The following is a 5,244-nucleotide window of genomic DNA, read 5'->3' on the forward strand; positions in this document are numbered from 1 at the left end:
GCCTGGACAAACTCATCAATGTCCTTGGCCATGGATGGCCACCAGAAGGCACGTTGGATGAATTGAAGGGTGCGCTGGGTGCCTGGGTGTTTGGAGAGAGGAGTGGAGTGACCCCACTGGATGACCTCATTCCTCACGACGTTGGGTACATAGAGTCGTCCCCTGGTTCGTTCTCCGTCGCCTGTGCTTGGCAAACCCTTGTCTTTAGTTCCCAACGGAGTGGGGTGATGATTTTGGATGAAAGGGAGGACAGGCGCAGGATCTGCTCGGGGAGTGTCCTCTTCATGCTGTCGTGAAAGAGCGTCGGCCTTGGTGTTCTTGAACACCGGGTGGTAGGACAGATGGAAGTTGAATTGTTCGAAGAACAGGGCCCGCCGCGCCTGTCTGGGGTTCAACTGCTTTAGATTACAGATAGTGATATGGTTTTGATGATCGGTCCAGATGATAAATGGCTCTCTGGCGCCCTAAGGCCAGTGTCGCCATTCTTCCAATGCCCACTTTATGGCCAGCAGCTTGCGGTCCCCTACCCCGTATCGCTGCTGAGTGGGGTCAAATTTTTTGGAGAAGAAGCTACAAGGGTGCAACTTCTGATCTGGACCTTGTTGGGATAGAGCGGCCCCGGCGCCCACATCCGAGGCGTCCACTTCCACAACGAACAGTTGATTTGCATCTGGATGAAAGAGAATAGGGGCGGTGGTGAATCGGCGGCAAAGCTCGTGGAAGGCGGAGATGGCAGCAGGGTTGAGTTGAAAGTAATGAGCTGATGGTCGTGTCAGAGCGATTAAAGGGGCCGCAACTGTACTGTAGCACGGGATAAAACGATGATAGAAGTTCGCAAACCCGAGAAACCATTGAAGCTGCTTGAGGGTCTTGGGTAGGGGCCAATGACGCACAACTTCTAGCTTCTGTGGGTCCATGGCCACACCCTGGGGCGAGATGACAAAACCCAGGAACGTGGGTTCCAACTTACAGTACAGTTGGTGGGCGATCAATCTCTTTAGCACCGCTCTGACGCGTTGGATATGTTATGTAGGGGTGCGTGAGTAGATGAGTATATCGTCTAGGTAGACGAATACCCACCGGCCACGCATGTCTCTGAGAACATCATTGATGAAGCGTTGGAAGGCTGCTGGTGCATTGCAAAGTCCAAACGGTATGAATAGGCTCTTGTAGTGTCCTGTGGGGGTGATAAAGGCCGTCTTCCACTCATCGCCCTCTCTGATATGGACCAAGTTGTCGGCGCTCCGGAGGTCCAACTTCGTGAAAATGGTGGCACCAGAGAGGGCGTCCAGGGCCGAGTTGGTAAGAGGCAAAGGGTGTTGGTCCTTTATAGTTATGTTGTTGAGCCTCCGATAATCAACACATGGGCGTAGTTCGCCGCCATTTTTCTTCACAAATAAGAACCCCGCGGCGGCAGGTGATAAGGAGGGCCATAGGTACCATGACGAAGAGCAGAAGACACGTACTTCTCCATTGCCTGCGCCTCGGCTGTGGACAGCGAGTAGAGATGGCTGCGGGGAGGGACAGAACCAGGCTAAAGATCTATTGCGAGGTCTTAAGGTCGATGAGGCGGCAGGTGGGTAGCGCGTCGCTTACCAAAGGCTTTAGCCAAGTCCCGATAGGCGGCTGGAATGGCGTTGGTGTCGACGTCGGGGGCCTCGGACTCCCTAGAGCAAGTTCGGAACAGGTCGGCCCCCACTGTAAGATCCGGTTCTGGGTCCTGGAGATCAACGGGTCATGTTGTAGGAGCCAAGGTTATCCAAGTATGATGGGTGGTAATGAGACGGAGGTGAGGTGAAACTGGATCAATTCGTGGTGCTGGGGTGATGAGCGTGATGGGTTGAGTCTGGGTCATGATGGGGCTGGAGAAGAAAGGCCGACCGTCGACTGATGTGAGTCGAACTGGCTGGGATAACGTTTCAACTCCACTCCCAGTTTTTTGGCATAAGAAGAGTCAATGAAGTTCATCTGGACGGCGAGAGTGCGGAACTCTGCGGTGTAACGGCTCACGGACGATCCTCCCTGCCGCAGGTGGTAGAGCTTGGTGTCGGTCTCCACCTCAAAGGTGTTCAAAGGTGAGTTTGAGCTGCCAGGTAAATTCGTTATGGGCGGTATCAGAATCAGAAATAAGAACTGCCGTGGCCCACTCAGCAACAAAAAAAATTATAATAGGTGACATAGGTGGCAAAGTAGTAGTTAGAATTGTAGTTTTCAGTTGTTATCATGGCCAAAAATATGTAAAAAATATTAAGCTCATTTTGAGATTTTTACATTTTTGCGATGTCATTCTAGTAGTGGTAAAATTTATGAATATACTAAATAAGCAGCACATCACCTCAATTGAGTTTTCCTTCCCCGATGGCACAGACATATTCCACAACTTAAATTGTGAAAAAGTGGTTCTGGCAGCATGAGGAATCATTTTCACACAAACTGACCAATACATTGTGTGTTGTTATTAAAGAGAAATATTTAAATATAAATAAATTAAATATTTGTGCAAATTTTTGGGGGGGCCAGGCAGTGTACATATTAATATTATGTACATTTTACAAAAAAGAAGTTTGTAAACATACTTAATTCAATTTAATGAGCCGTCATTATTTAATTTTGTTTGAATATTTTAGATAATTACAAGTTCTATATTTAGACACCTGAATGAACAAACACAACTTATAACCAGATTAGCGATCATCAACAATGGGTCTGGGTATGTCAGATGACAAGGATACGCTAAGCAATACTTTAATTTGTGTTTGTGTGTGCTATTTATAGTGTGTATGTGTAACTAAATCTAGGTGTAATTGAACATTAATATTATCATATTAGCTACTAACTACTGCACCTTGACATGTTAATATTGCACAATAATGCTAAATGGCTAATTGCTAAATAAACTATATTCTACTGAATATTGGCATTACTTGTGCCAGTTTAGAAATCATATTATTCCAGCAGTACATGATCCTGGGTTATTGTCCACCAAATGTGACATGCCCCTTGTCCATGGTTCTGATGTTTATGTAGCATTCAAGATATAAAACTGTACATGTGGAATGTTTGGCCCCCAAGCACAAACTTATTATGAAGAAAGTGATTCTATGAAAATATGTTATGTCATAAACTTCTACTAATGCATAAGAAGAAGCATGAGCACACACACACACACACACACAGGGTTTGGAAATAAGTTTGAGTTTGGAAATAAGATTTTAACAACACATTAATGCTGACAATCACCAACCTCCCACTGATTAGTCAGGGTACACAACAGCTATCTTACGTACATCAGATGCAATTGATAAGCCGGTCAAGCAAGAAATGCTGGAATGTTGTGAAATGTGGATGAAAGTGGATCCTTATTTATTCAGAAATATGATGAATGCCAGTATAATAAATATGTGCTGAACCACCAAATTACTTCAAGTGTCCGTAAATCGAGCAGCCGTGTCTAGTGGTCAATAGGAAATGAACAAGCAGTGTAGAAGTGTGGTGCAAGCTTGACCTCGGAGGCAGGCTATACTCTTAAAGACCCTTTTAATCATATACTAACTCCAGTTCAACTGCTTTAGATTGTGCAAAGAGTTAAATATATTCTAAACTAAATGCTGTTTAGTGGGTTTGTAATGTTCAGACAAAAATAATTTGTTTTAGACATACATTTAATTGTTTTAGAGCTTATTTCACCATATCTTCAGAAGAGCTGCCCCAACAGAACACTGTTGAGGCAGAAGAATCTTGATAGAGCCAGGGTCCAAGGCAGGAAAAGACAGTTTGACTGCCAGAAGGAGAGTGCATGTGGTTTAGTGTCCTTTGGACCAATTCGATTGGATAACATGAAGTGGATTTGGAGGACGAATAGTGACCACCTGACCTGGTGTGGGTAAAGTATTTTGGTGGTTTTAGGGTATTTAGGGTAATGCTTCTATGGTCAGTCCAGACTAAAAATGGGTCCTTGGTACCTTCATCCAGTGTCTCCCCTCTACTAATGCTAGTTTCACTGCCAGAATTTCTTTGGTTGCCTCTATCAGTGGCAGAAAAGCAGTGACAGAAGAAAGAGCAAGGATGGAGAGTATTGCTGAAGGTTGACCTTTGAGACAAGACAGTCCTACAGTAACTACAGAGTCTGAGATATTTAAGTTCACCCAGAATAGGAGGAAAGGATCTGGGACAGGAAGAATGGGTGAGAAGGTAAACAAGATTTTTAGAAAGTCTTCCTTGCGAAAGTGAAAAAGGTAGATGTCAGGGCGGAGAGTGTCGCTGCAACTGACATCCCAGAAAAATCTCAGATAAAAGTTGGTAATTCCCCAAAAAATGCTGACAAAAGACAAAGTTGCACAAAAAAATCTGTGAGAACATTGCTAACAAGAGCTTGAAATACAGAGCCTGTACAAAGAGATGGACTGGTTCATGTCATGTTTTGCTCAGAATATGGAAGTTTAAAGTTGTTTAAATAAGATTACTCTTATTAATTAATTGTTCTGTTATAGACGTTCTGCTGTTAAACTGTCCATATACTGACTTTTTTTTGTGTGTGTTTATTAATTGTTATAGCACATTTTATGTGTCGAACTTAATTTTGAACATATGTTTTGGAAGCATGTTTTAAATACATTTTTCAGATATACAACTTAAGGGTTTATGTAGAGTACTAGTAAAGATCTTTGCAAGAAATGTTTGTAATTTATTGCAGGTATATAACTCAGCTGACAGTTAACACATTTTTAAACTTATCTGATTATTTTAGATTAAGATTACAAACACTAAATCACCAGAATATTAACACACTTAAAAATGTATTTAAGGAGAAATGCCTATCTCAAATGATACAATGCTGACCTCTAGGGGCCCAGATTGAAAAACAGCAGGCTTGTAGTACTGGTACCTAAAATCTGATATTATTGTGTTTCACTGCTCTGTCCTCCTTATGTATGGTGGCATTGTGCTCTCATTTAGAAGGTTGGGTTTGCCAAGTTCCAATTTAGAGTTGATGAAAACTCCAGAAAAAGTTGCTAGACGTCACTAAATGACATCACACATCAATTTATATTAATTGAGTCATTACTTGTCTTAATGATCCAGTGTTCAAATTGCAAAAGAAATAACCATTCAATTCAGCCACAATATTGTTTAAAACCTCCAATATAAAATGCACATGTACTGTACTACAGTGGAGAGATAAATGAAATTGCTTGTTTCATTACTGATACTCATTTTATTGGATTATATACCTATATTACTCAT

Source organism: Clarias gariepinus, chromosome 27 (genome assembly GCF_024256425.1).
Source record: "Clarias gariepinus isolate MV-2021 ecotype Netherlands chromosome 27, CGAR_prim_01v2, whole genome shotgun sequence".
Lineage (NCBI taxonomy): Eukaryota > Metazoa > Chordata > Actinopteri > Siluriformes > Clariidae > Clarias > Clarias gariepinus.